Genomic DNA, 14563 nt, shown 5'->3' on the forward strand with positions numbered 1-14563 from the left:
CCTGAGAAGGGAGGGAGCAGAAGCATGAACACACAGGTGCTAATATCTTTGATCTTTTCTGATCAAACTTCGATGTTTTTCTCTGAACTTTATTAGAATGAAAGAATTTTCCCATGACTGTAGCTAATAACCCGTGTTGTTTACCTTAAACTTTTTTTTTTTTTGCTCACCTTTGACAAGGGATGAATCACCAATCAGCAATGATGGCATCACTCATTCTGGAGCTCACTGAACAGCACTGTTACTATTCTTGTTGAACTGATGCCCCATTTTGCTCTATTAAGAGACTTCAAAGGAAGACCCCACCCAGCCTGAGCTGGGTTAAATGCTAAACCACTGAACTCACTGTCTTCACTAAATGTGCCGATTTACTCAGCTGAAGTAACAGCTGAAAGTGTTATTTCAGGAACGCCTGCAGGAACATGCTAAACACAGTGCAGTTATGCTCCATATATGGCAGAGCACTACACCAACCAATGAGAGCACTCCATTCCAGAAACGCGTTAAACACAGTGCAGTTATGCTTCACATATGACACAGCACTGCACCGACCAATGAGAGCACTCCATTCCAGAAACGTGTTAAACACAGTGCAGTTATGCTTCATATATGACACAGCACTACACTGACCAATGAGAGCACTCTGGGGCGACATAGCTCAGGAGGTAAGACCGATTGTCTGGCAGTCGGAGGGTTGCCGGTTCAAACCCTACCCTGGGCGTGTCGAAGTGTCCTTGAGCAAGACACTTAACCCCTAACCCCTAACTGCTCTGGCGAATGAGAGGCATCAATTGTAAAGCGCTTTGGATAAAAGCGCTATATAAATGCAGTCCATTTACCATTTACCACTCTGTTCATATACAACACAGCACTACACTGACCAATGAGAGCACTCTGTTCATATACGACACAGCACTACACTGACCAATGAGAGCACTCTGTTCATATATGACACTGCACTACACTGACCAATGTGAGCACTCCGTTCATATAGGAGAACACTACACTGACCAATGAGAGCACTCTGTTCATATACAACACTGCACTACACTGACCAATGAGAGCACTCTGTTCACATACGACACTGCACTACACTGACCAATAAGAGCACTCCGTTCATATAGGAGAACACTACACTGACCAATGAGAGCACTCTGTTCATATACAACACTGCACTACACTGACCAATGAGAGCACTCCGTTCCGTGAGGAGCAGAGGGAGCAGACAGACATAATTAAGGCTGTTTAACGATGTCAGAGAAGCCTTTATTAAATTGCATAATCCGCACAGTAACAATGAAAATATCTCCCACATGAAAGGCAATATTCAGAGATAAGAGCGAAGCCGGGGAGGTGCAGAGTTATCACTGCAATACAACCACGTTATTAAGACATTATGCACATCGCAGCGATAACCCAGAATCCCACGGCCCACCGCACACATCTGTTAGATATCTAAACGGCCTTTAATATCGCGGCATAAAAAGCGTACTGCATGAGACATCCTCGGCCCAAACAGCATTAACTTACTGCAGGCAGCAGCAGGAACAGCCACAGCTACGAATGCTCACTATGTGAAACATGGTAGGATCAGCCAAATTGTAAAAATAAATGAATTAATAAAAGACATTCTGATGCCTCCTAAAACAGGCTGTAGAATTAGTTTTGCTGTTATTGTATTACCCTTTATTGCTTTATTAAACTTCCTTTAGAATTTGAAAACACACGGAGAGTGAAATATTAATTTAATAAACTTAAAATAAGTTTTAAAATGGTGCTCATATCGAGCAAAACGGGTGCAGACTGATGAGCGGAGGGACATGCCCATTGGCTGGTGCGTGGGAGACGACTCTGGAGACGTAAACAAGCATAAACATAAACGCAGCGGAATTTCATAAGCCTTTTACCACACAGTTCAATGATAGAGGACCCGGTCCCAGTGCCGAGCTCTCACCATACACAAAAACCATCCCGAAAGTGTACCGCACAGCAGAACATGCACTGTGATTTATTCGAACTTCTTAAAAAAAAGCATTTTACGGAGAGAGAAACATTGGGTTTAATTGTCTGCTCTGACGTCAGGCAGCGAGCACAAACCCACAGCTCACGGCGCGGTGTTTTCTGTAATGATGCGTGTCCTCTCTCAAACCGCTGCCCTTTCACTGACTGCGGACTCCACGCTCCGTAGATTAAACGCAACCGTGTGATTTATGACCGCAAAGTTTACCGAGCTGTCACAGACCTCTGTTTGGGGGGATGGCGGGGGTTCCGTTGGAAAACGAAAACAGAAAGACATTAAATAAATCACATTACCGGCTGTCAGGGAGCTCCTGTGAGAATCCCCCTCATCCCCACCCTGCCCCCCACGCCACGCCCCCACAGACCCCCCCACCCTGCCCCCCCACGCCCCCACACACTTTCGGAAAAGGACAGTAATGCAGAAAGTTTTCAGTGTAACTTCCCAGTGTAGCGATAAAAGATGGGCCGCGATCATAGTTGGGAGAACTGCCCCCCCCGTATGCTGGCCTACCGTTGCTTTGGGGCGCTTTACTTTTCTAACAGCCAACCCTTCTTCACATAATGAGGAAGAGGAGGAAGAAGAGGAGGAAGAAGGGGAGGAGGAGGAGGAGGAGGAGTAGAGCTGATCTGCTGAGTGAGCAGCAGTGGCTGCATCACTCGGGAGAAAAACACAAGACTTTCCTTATTTTACCATTTCCATTACAAGAGAGTGCATCGACCGGGCCGCGCGGACAGAGGGAGAAACGTATCGATCAGCCGCTATCTGTCAAAAGACATCCTTCTGCAAGGTCGGCCATCCATCACCCCCCCCGCCCATAAACGCCAGAGTCCCACGCCACTTCCCCCGCCGGGGTCAGACCACAGGCCCGCTGAACGCTGATGTGATTAAACCTTCGCCCCGGCACCCGTCTGGGCTCTTAGTGACTCAGGGGGGTTTTTTGGTTTTTTTTGGTTTTAATGGGTCGGGCAGTAATGCAGTTGCCGTGTTCCTGACCCGCTGGCCCAGACTCACAGCCTCTCTCCTTCCAGACGCCCGTCTCAGAGCTCAGCGCCAATCCGCCCAGCGTCACTGCGCATTCAGCTCCATTGACCTGATTTGATTTGATTTGATTTGATTTGATTTGGCACAATTAAAATATGAAACAAAAACAGAAGAGATTTTAAAGCAGTGAAATAGTGCAGGGAGAGGCAAGAAGCCCAAGGGGCTTATACATGGCCTCAGCCTAAATAAAATGACAACTCAACAAAAACATACTTATTTATGCTCTATCTATTTTTGTAAGAAATGTTGTTTGCTAAATATAGGATAAGGTAGAACAAACAAAAGAAAAATAATAAAATACATGTGTGTGTGAATGTGTATGTTAGCTTCCTACTTCACCTCACCAGAAGAGTGTGAAAATGTGTGTGTGTGTGTGTGTGTGTGTGTGTGTGTGTGTGCATGCATATGCGTGGAGCAGGAGCACGATGGTCCTCCACCTCCAGGGATGGGCAAGGAGAATACACTCAAATGTGCTGTAGGTTCTTACCTTAGCACTCACGTGGGACACGTCAAATCCGCACTGTACACACTACTGCTGGGTTTCAGATAGCATATCAAATACACAAGTACCTGGCATACAGATTCACATGTATGTGTTTTATTGGATGAAAGGCTCTGTTTTATATGGTTCATACCTCCGTACCACCTGCAAGGTACCTCACACCTCCACCTTTTGGACTGTGGTCTATGGATGCACATATTTGGGAGTTATTACATAATTTTAAGTTATTTCATAAGTTAAACCTGCAGACACTGCAGCCCTCCAGGACTGGAGTTAAACCCACAGGCACTGTGGCCCTCCAGGACTGGAGTTAAACCCACAGACGCTGCAGCCCTCCAGGACTGGAGTTAAACCCACAGACGCTGCGGCCCTCCAGGACTGGAGTTAAACCTGCAGGCACTGCGGCCCCTCCAGGACTGGAGTTAAACCCACAGACGCTGCGGCCCTCCAGGACTGGAGTTAAACCTGCAGGCACTGCGGCCCCTCCAGGACTGGAGTTAAACCCACAGATGCTGCAGCCCTCCAGGACTGGAGTTAAACCTGCAGACGCTGCGGCCCTCCAGGACTGGAGTTAAACCTGCAGACGCTGCGGCCCTCCAGGACTGGAGTTAAACCTGCAGACCCTGCGGCCCTCCAGGACTGGAGTTAAACCTGCAGACCCTGCGGCCCTCCAGGACTGGAGTTTGACACGTTTGCTTTAGTCACTGTTCATGACTTATCAGTCCAAACTAGAAGGTTCCCGAAGGTATGGAAATCAGAGTTGTTCTGTATTTATGTCACTGTCAGAACCCAGTGCATAAGTGTGGACAGAATGCCATCAGACTACCTAAAGGAGTTCCCCAGGGCTTCAGCTTGAGACCCATCCTCTTTACGGCTGATATAAATGGCACTGTCTTATCCTTTAATAACTGCGAACCTCATAACCCTATACTGTCAGATCATTTCCTTATTACGTTCAATATTAAGGCATCAAATCCTCCTGTATCACAGCCTAGATATTACTACAGCCGCTCAATAAACCCTGAGGTTATTCCAAAGTTTTTAAATATGCTTCCGGAGTCATTCCTCTCCATAGAAGAAAAGACTGATGAAAATGCTGATGAAGCCGATCTGGACCAATTGACCAACCAGCTAACCTTTACCCTCAGGAACACTCTTGATGCCGTTGCCCCCCTTAAAAGAAGAAACCCTAGTCAGAAAAAGCACACTCCGTGGTATAACGATACCACCCGGGCCCTGAAGCAGTCTACTAGAAATTAGAGCGAAAATGGCGATCAACAAAGCTAGAAGTATTTCATCTTGCATGGAAAAACAGCTTTCTTCAGTATAAGCAAGCTCTTGCTTCTGCTAGATCTGCCTTTTTCTCAAAACTTATTGAACAAAATAGACATAACCCAAAATTCCTATTTAGCACTGTGGATAAATTAACTAAAAAACAATCATCAGAGTTTTCATCTTATCCTTCCAACCTTAGCAGCAATGCCTTCATGAACTTCTTCGATCAGAAAATTGAGGCTATTAGAGACCAGATTTCCAAACTGTCTCCATCATGCACTATTCCTGTTCTTGCTAATAAACAGCCCGCACCTGGTTACAACAGGAAGATTTACAGACAGCAGTACTGAGCTGTTTTATGCCCATTAGCATGATTGAGTTATCCGAATTAGTTATGTCTTCAAAACCGACGACTTGTGTACTCGATCCTATTCCTTCAAACTGGATTAAAGAACTATTTCCAGTACTAGGCCAGCATATCCTAAAAATCGTTAATACATCCCTAGTCACAGGATACGTACCTGAGTCACTAAAAGTGGCAGTCATTAAGCCATTATTGAAGAAACCAAACTTAGAACCCGATAAATTGGAAAATTATAGACCTATTTCAAACCTTCCATTTCTTTCAAAATTATTGGAGAAAATTGTTGCTAAGCAACTAAGTGCATACCTTAGCTCTAACGGTATCCATGAGGTATTCCAATCTGGAATCTCCAATCCAAACCCACCACAGCACAGAAACCGCACTTATCAAGGTTACAAATGATTTACTACTGTCAGCCGACCGTAACTCTGTGTCGGTTCTTGTGCTCCTCGACCTGAGTGCAGCTTTTGATACAATTGACCATGGAATACTCCTGGACAGACTCCAGGCCTGTGTTGGACTTCATGGACAGGCACTTGCATGGTTTGGTTCATACCTCTGTGACAGGAAACAGTTTGTCAAATTAAAAGAAGATGAGTCCAGCTCCTCAATAATGAAATACGGTATTCCACAAGGATCAGTACTAGGACCAGTACTCTTCTCGCTATATATGCTACCACTTGGCAATATTATCCGGGGACATGGCGTAGAGTTCCACTGTTATGCGGACGATACCCAGATTTATATTTCAATGAAACCTGGCGAAGCACTGCCGCTTTCACGGTTAGAGGCCTGTATTGTAGATATCAAGGTTTGGATGCTTTCAAATTTTCTGCTCCTAAATTCAGACAAGACTGAAATGTTGGTTTTAGGTCCCAAAATATTAAGGGAGAAATTGTCTACTCTCACCTTAAACTGTGATGGTTGTTCGGCTGAACCTAATATGGTCGTTAAAGACCTTGGTGTCACCATTGATCCTGATCTATCTTTTGACACCCATATAAAAACACATCCAGAATTGCCTTCTTTCAGCTGCGCAACATAGCTAAAATTAGACATTTCCTGTCAGTCGAGGATGCTGAAAAATTGATCCATGCATTTGTTACGTCTAGGTTAGACTACTGTAACGCCCTGCTTTCTGGCTGCCCTAATAACTCGTTAAGAGTCTCCAGCTTGTGCAGAATGCAGCTGCTCGTATCCTGAGCAGAACTAAGAAGTATGAGCACATTACACCAGTACTAGCGTCGCTTCACTGGCTACCCATTAAGTATAGGATAGACTTCAAGGTTTTGCTCCTGACTTTTAAAGCTCTGCATGGACGTGCACCTGTGTACATTCGAACCTGCTCCTACCTTATAAGCCCACAAGGTCACTCCGATCTCAAGACGCAGGCTACTTGGTAGTCCCAAGAATTTCCAAGAACCTAAAAGGTGGTAGGGCTTTCTCCTACAGGGCCCCACTACTGTGGAACCAGCTTCCATTATTTATAAAGGAGTCAGACACAGTCTCAATATTTAAATCTAGATTAAAAACGCACCTCTATGCTCAAGCTTACAATCAGTTATAGTCTGGAGACAGGGTGCGAGAAGCCTGTAGTCATAGAGCTTTCTAGGTGGCAATCCTTTCCTTACTGTCACCTGTCAATCAGCTGTGACCCGACTTTACATGGGCTGGCTCTTGATAGGCGGGTATGGTTGTCTACCCTCATGACTGCATGGGCTCTCCATCCCTGTCCTAGTAGATATGCAGCCATATTCTACTCCTGGCGGCGTCCCACAATACATAGCACTGGCACTTACTCACTGTCTGGTATATTGCAAATCCCTTAACTGCTGTTTCCACCCTCTTCCCCACGCTGCCGGCGGGCTCTGCCCCAACCCTCGAGAGTGCTCGAGAGTCGTCTGGTCTCCCCCACCTCTGCGGTCCAGCCCCTCCTTCGTCATTGCCTCCACCCTGCCCACATCTGCCGCCACCTGCTGTTCCCCATCACCGCCACCTGGCCCCACCCATCATCTGAGCCACATCACTTATCATATCTTCTGCATAAACTGGCTGACATGCTGGTCACCAGTCGGCACCCTGAGCCGACCAGAGGAGGATGGGTTTCCCCCTTGAGCCTGGTTCCTTCCAAGGTTTCTCCCCATCTGCCACAGGGAGTTTTTCCTTGCCACTGTTGCCTTAGGCTTGCTCCTGTGGGGGTTTAGGCTAGGGCTGTCTGTAAAGCGTATTGTGACAACTGTTGTAAAATACGCTATATAAATAAAATTTGATTGATTGATCTATATGCTGATGACACTGTTGCTTATGCAACTGCCACTGCAGTATGCCAGGCAATTGAAAACATTCTATGTGCCTTTTCCAGCTCTCATAATAAACAGTTAGACTTCAAATTCATCTTAAATGCTGAAAAAAAATAAAGTTTACACTCTTCCCAAGAGTTTGTGCAAGAAAAAAAAACAATCCCAGTTTTTACTATATATATGGCTTTGTCCTTGATGGTATACAAAATGAAAGAGTCTCATTTTACAAATGTCAGGGGATTTACAATGATGACAAGCTGTCATTCAAACCACATACAGTCCACAGACACCGAGAAATTTATAGAGAAAATCTGGGAGTTTTGTTTACAGAAATAAAGCAGGCCTGTCACTTCACAGTAGGAAGAGACGCGTTTAGGTCACTTTCCTGTCGGCAATAGATATCATTCATACGCCTGCCTGTCCCGCATTTCTAAAGCCTTTGGATGCAGCACATCATTGAGCTCTTTGCTTCATCGTTTGTGCCAAGTTTCAAACTTATCACTGCACCCGGCGCCAAAATGTGACGCGGTCTGTCACGGACAGAAAAGACCGTCATATTTAACGCCACCCCGGAACTGGAATGAATTCAGTTACTCGAAGACTGGCCTTTCCATTCCCCTCCTGTACTGACCTGGGCAAAACTGTGTTTTAGTTATTACGCTCCTTGGTGCTGAAATAATCTCCAGGACAAATTGAAAATTCGGTGTTTGGTGTCACTTTCATACTGCAATCAGCGACCGGTTTTCTGAGGAATGTGCCTGCTTGCTGATCCTTAATATTCCGTTGCAATTTCTAGATATTTGCGCGGTGTATAATGTGTAGTGTTCTCCTGTAGTTTTTCTTGTTGATGTTCACCTGTGAAAGCGTACAATCTCAGTTTGACTCCATTAATAAATAAGCGATGCACGAGTGTTCTGTGAATGTTAGCCTGCCAGCTTCCATTATAATACTGTAGCTAGCTTGCTCATCACATTGTTATCACGTGCGCGTAAGATAGCCATTACAAAACTCACCAAGTTATTTTGAAAACTCCGTATCGTGGTTTACTTTTCTTCACATTAACAAAGCATGCGACGAATACTGAGGTGCAAACAACGAGCAAACTTAAATAGAACACAAAACAGAAAAACAGCACTGAATATAAACCCCAGCAAAAAGACGCCAACGTGCAATTGACCATGCTTATAAAATTTAGAGAGGGGCATTTAGTCATAGTTCTGGCTCCGCCTTCCGGTGAAGAAGCCAAACGGTTTACGGTTAGTGTTATTATAGCGAGCAGCCAATACAAACAGAGGCACTGCGGAGTTGAAATAAAAACATTCAACAGTCTGTGTGACTCGAAACAATATTCGGAGACTGATAAATTATTTTAAGAAGGTGGATATTTAAAAAAAAAAAAAACATTTTGGTGTTTGGCTATATAAAATGTTTTTCAAGCACGAGGAATGAATTTCATGGTAGTTCACGAACTGTTGACGAAACGAATGAGTCAGCGAATGATTAATGTTTATCCCTAATAAAAGGGTTTTTCAGCATTATGAAAACTCGTTTTCCGGAATCCTTGCACTTCTTATTTATTTAACCGGGTCTCTTGAGAATAATAATCTGTTTTCCTAAAAATACCTAATCACTGCAAAAGGGTGGCATGACAGTCCAGTGAATCGCACCGTCGCCTCACGACAAGAAGGTAAAAGTTGGAAAAGTACCGGTTTTGAATCCCGACGAAGGTCTTCTGTGTAGAGTTTGCGTGGTGTCCTCAGGTCCGCGTGGGTTTCCGGCAGGTAATCCGATTATCGCCCACAGTCCAAAGACATGCAGGTGGGCTAACTGGAGACTCTAAAATTGACCCTCGAGGATGACTGTGAGAGGAGATGGTGTGTGGGCCCTGCGATGGATTGGCAACCTGTCTAAGGTGTATTCCTGCCTCGCGCCCAATGCATGCTGGGATAGGCTCAGGTAAGATTTTCGTACTGGGCACTGTCTGTGTGTTTCCACAGTAAAACTAAAACGGAAAATTTAAAACTTAGGTTTTTAAATGCATGCTGGGCAATACACTCGTTTAAGACGTCGAATTAATTAAAAGCCATAAAAATATTAATCATCAGGAATATAGTTTTTAGGATATATTTTTTACCTCATATTTTTCAAAAGATCTTTCAGGGAAATCTTGATACAATTACATTATAGAGAATTGTGTGCTTCCAGCTTTGTGGCAACAGTTTGGGGAAGGCCCTTTCCTGTTTCAGCATGACAATGCCTCCGTGTGTAAAGTGAGGTCCATAAAGAAATGCTTTGCTGAGTTTGGTGTGAAAGAACTTGCCTGGCCTGCACAGAGCCCTGACTTCAACACCATCGAACACCTTTGAGGTGTTTGGAATGCCGACTGCGAGCCAGGCCTTACTGCCCAACATCAGTGCCCAACCTCACTAATGCTCTTGTGGCTGAATCGAATCCCCACAGCCATGTTCCAAAATCTCGTGGAACGCCTTCCCAGAAGAGTGGAGGCTCTTACAGCAGCAAAGGGGGGATCAACTCTGTATTAATGCCCATGGTTTTGGAATGAGATGTTCAACAGGCACATTGTGAGTGTGATGTTCGGGTGTCCACATACTTTTGGCCATGTAGTGTATCTGGTTACCATACACAGGAATAATTCACACACATATAATCAGAAATTATCAGGCTATACTAATGCACAGTGATGCACACCTCTATGTTGCAGACTGACCGGTCAAACAAACCCGATGTGGGCCCAGAAGTAGCACCATTATTATGCCTTACCAAAGGTTCTTAAACTTCTCGTTACCCGATGCTTATACTGGTCATTCTTATTACTCATGCTAAACTTGAACGGAAATGAGTCACACTTCCATTTCATAAAAAGACTGCTACTCCATTTTCAATTTTCATTCCTCACAGATGCTGTTCATTTATGATGAAGTTGTGAAGTTAGAAGCATCCCCAACGCACAGTCAAGTTGTATGTGTACTTCTGCTTAGCACTTTTCTTTGTCCATAGTTTTCAGTGTATTATTTTTGAGAATTTAACTTTGTAATGTTGACAAAGAAAAAAATGTTTGAATGAGATACTGCTTAAGGGTTTTTTGATTGTTGGTTATAAGCTGATAAAATTATATACAGTTACAAAATGTGAGCTTGTTCAGATAAAAAAAGGGCTAAAGTCGAGTAAGGCTAGTAAAAATTGCAGTAAATGACTCAGATTAAAATGTGTATATTTTGACTTCACTTCGCAAGTTTCCGAGTTGTGAACGACCCACCATTCCTGAAGGGATCCTGTCTCTGAGGTTTGTCTGCATTAGAGCGGGGAGCAATGGAGACCATTTTGTAGTAGATGGAGCTCTGGTGCCCTCTTGTGGTGTAAAAAGTCAGACCTTACAGCACCTTGTTTCCCCAGGCGACCCCATCCAAGCACAAGTGAGGGGGGTGTGTTTCCCAATAAAAAAGAAAGAGACTGACAGTAAATAGGAAACTTTTCTGAAGGAAAGTTTGTAAGAAGTAACACTATGTGTGAATCCAAAACAATTGTTATAAGAAATGTGCAGTCACCTACGCAGTCATGCACTAGAGGGTTACACACCCGTTAACCATTTAAGGATGCTTCGGGTGTTCACTGGGCCTTTCCCTCATTTCAGGGCTAACGTTTCCAGTTTTTGGCTAGCTGGCGTCGAGCCACTTTCCACCATCCATTAGCACCACAAAACAAGAGTAAAAAGTAGTGTTGTGTGCCTCTGTGTACCAACAATGAGCAGAAACAGCCGCGTTAACCTCATCTGTGAAACATGGTGGAGGTAGTGTTATGGCTCGGGCATAGGGGCGACATAGCTCAGGAGGTAAGACCGATTGTCTGGCAGTCGGAGGGTTGCCGGTTCAAACCCCACCCTGGGCATGTCGAAGTGTCCTTGAGCAAGACACCTAACCCCTAACTGCTCTGGCGAATGAGAGGCATCAATTGTAAAGTGCTTTGAATAAAAGCGCTATATATATAAAGTCCATTTACCATTTACCATGTATGGCTGCCGCTGGAACTGGCTCGCCTGTCTTCACCGGTGATGTGGCTTCAAGCTCGCCTCCTCGTCTCCTCCCGCTGAAGGAGACATCGACGCACGCTGCCACTGAAGTCTTCTCACGTATCTGGGTGACACTATGCAAATTACAGAAATTACGGAGATAGTGCAGAAATTGAATTTCCCCAATTATGCACGATGTTTAGTCCAATCTGTGTGTGGTTCATTGGGTTATTATCACACGCAGCGTCCCACCCAAAGGTTAGGTTGCCTCCAACGGATAACAAAATGTCAGTTCCTTTTTGTGGCTCATATCCTACAGACAAATTCGGCAATTTAACACAGGCGAGCAGGTTTTTTTTATCTGCCTGCATGCATGTTGCTTAAATGAACATTACTGAAATTAAATACGCACGGCAGCTACCATTATTTCAGTATGTGAATAGTATGTATGATTTTTTTTTTTTTTCAGCCATTTTCAAAGGACATATTTATTACTAACACATAATACAACAAATATCAAGGGAATCATCCTTGGGGCAATTAAAAATCACACATCAGGTCTTAGTTGCCATCTGAGGAATCTGAACCATGCATCTGGACCGGGGGTTTCTTGATTTGTGGTTTGCACATGAATTGTATATTTCTTTTGTGACTTTACCAGGGAAGATACCCAGCGTCTGGTAATGTTTACAAGTTTCAGACTCCATGCAGCCATGAAATGCAAAGGATCTGCTACCAAGTACTAAATAAGATGACTTTGTTTCAGATTATGCTAATTTGTCCGATTACTTTAGGTCCCCTAAAATGGGGGGACTAGGTAGCCTATAAACAAGGCTGAAATTCCTACGCGGGTCACCCAATATGGGTGTAATTACCCTCAAATAAAACCCTCATATCCATTGTTTTATTTCAAATCCAGTGGGCTGGAGTACAGAGCCAAAACAAAGTGGAAAATTGTTTCACTTCCCTAATGTTTCTGCATTCCACTGCATAAGCATGTTTATGACTATATAGGATTTATGATACATATATGTATGCCCATCGTCTGTGGTCGACCTTCATTTGTTTTATTTTACTTCACTGCCTACAGCGTCTGAATTACTGCTGAGCTGGGCTGAGTTGAGCTGACCCAGCTGGTGGTCAGCGTGTCATGCTACACTCAATAAACCGGCGCTAAATTAAGTGCCCACTGACATATACAGTCCCAACGAGAGATCCCTAACAAGCCATATATTTTTCGCTAAACAGCCGGGTATATTTAAACATACAAACGTCTGCAAATACGCTCAATTTTGCACGAAGAATTGAAGTAAGCATAGCGGGGCTATAGAGCACGATGTCCCGAAATAAGAATCCGAGGAATTCGGGTTCTTCCTTACGACTTCGTCACCGCTTGGTAATCGCGTGTTTTGTATAGGTATACCTATATTTCAGACTGACGAGTTAACTGAATGCTGTTCAGTGTGAAAACAAAGACGCATTTGTAACAAAAGAAAACATTACTGCATAATTTGCTCTGTTCGTGAATTTCAAGAAGATTACCAAAGCAATATGATATCTGCGCCGCTGGTGTAGTGGTATCATGCAAGATTCCCATTCTTGCGACCCGGGTTCGATTCCCGGGCGGCGCACTGTTTTTTTTATTTATTTTTTAAATCCTCTTATTACGACGATATCTGAAGAATTCGTTCTTACAAGGACATCAGACACGAAGGTAAAGCTACAAAGAAACTGACACACAGATGACTAGCTAGCGAGCTACAAAGCTATGTAATGTTAGATCATAACACAAATCACCAGGCTTTATTGATTCTAGATGCAGCCTATAGACTATAATGGGGCTTTTCGAACCACTCCCTTCTTTGCTTGCAGAGATGGGGGGATACTCCGTTGTGGCTGAGTGAAAAGGATTAAACTAGTGCTTCATTATTTGATTGAATTGCTTGGACAAGCTCCATTTTACAAATTGTCTTGTGAATTTCAAGATTGGGAAATAAATTGTAACTTTATGCTTAAGAAATGCTCCAAAAAAATTCAGGATGCATAACCTGAAAGTTGGAGGTTGACCGTTGGAGCCCAATTTAGCTATATAAATCTGGTCTTTTCTAGAATTTCTTCTCTAAATTGCGGACTGATTACTTGTGTGATCCAGATGCAGTAAAGGGGTTGTGCAACAAACATGGAGATCCCTCTTAGAGCTTTTCACCAATGTGTCTAAAGATCCAGTGACTGGTAGGGCGGGTTTAGTGTGCGGCTGGACCAACTTAAGAGTCATCTCTTCTATCTCTTATCAGGGCAGACAGCTTCCGGAAGGGGTGTCTTTATTAACTGAATTGATCGCAGTCATTTGGGCACTGTGGTGAATAGAAGATATAAGACCCGGAGAACGTGTACGCATTCTGCAGCTGCTCAGATGGTGGTCTGCAGGGGGAAGGTCATCTACAGCCAGGCCAAAATTTAGTCTGTGCAGGTGTCAATAGCTCTCTTTTGGGATAGGGAAATAGTGCTGCCGAGCAGTTTCATGGGCCCTGTGTCAGTAAAGTAGATTCTGAAATTCTGCTAGGTAGATTAAAATATCAAAGTGTTATTAGTGAGAGAACAGTTACAAAATCCATGCAACAGTTTACAAAGGGAATACTTTTGGGGGAAAGATACAAGAGATGTTGCAAAAATGATTAGATTGAGCTTGGGTCATTGTGATCAGAGGAGTGGCCTGGCTTTCTCTGGTAAAAGGCAGGATAGGCAGTGCAGATGTGGAGGACTGTTAGGCACTAATCTATAAGAATTATTATAAAGAAGATGATTGTGGAGGTTTCTGAATTGGGAGTGATATCTTTTTCCTTTGAGACCTTGCTCATGAGAAGAGAAAACACAGTATTTAATCTTTATATATATATATAAAGATTAAATACTGTATATATTGGCGTTTTTTTAATCTCGTCTGGCATATTTAGAATATAGGCAAGGTAAAACGGAGTAAACATTCGTCATATGCATTTATTTATGAATTTCACCGGTGGAGGGCAGTAACACG

The 14563-nt window shown here is 43.8% G+C and overlaps 1 long non-coding RNA gene and 1 other non-coding gene across 3 annotated transcripts in view; one reads left to right on the top strand and one right to left on the bottom strand.

Annotated features, from left to right (window-relative positions):
- The window catches only part of LOC135239001 (uncharacterized), a 108164-nt gene extending 98635 nt beyond the window's left edge, over window positions 1–9529 (bottom strand). Inside the window, exon 1 of one of the 2 annotated variants that reach the window (XR_010325238.1) lies at window positions 9209–9529. This is a non-coding gene — a long non-coding RNA (uncharacterized LOC135239001). The remainder of the gene's footprint in view (window positions 1–9208) is intronic. The other variant, XR_010325239.1, reaches the window with a different exon arrangement.
- Window positions 9530–13089: 3560 nt separating this feature from the next.
- On the top strand, window positions 13090–13160 carry trnag-ccc (transfer RNA glycine (anticodon CCC)). The gene has a single exon. It is a non-coding gene; the product is annotated as a tRNA-Gly (tRNA).
- Window positions 13161–14563: the final 1403 nt, after the last annotated feature.

Source organism: Anguilla rostrata, chromosome 14 (assembly GCF_018555375.3).
Source record: "Anguilla rostrata isolate EN2019 chromosome 14, ASM1855537v3, whole genome shotgun sequence".
NCBI lineage: Eukaryota > Metazoa > Chordata > Actinopteri > Anguilliformes > Anguillidae > Anguilla > Anguilla rostrata.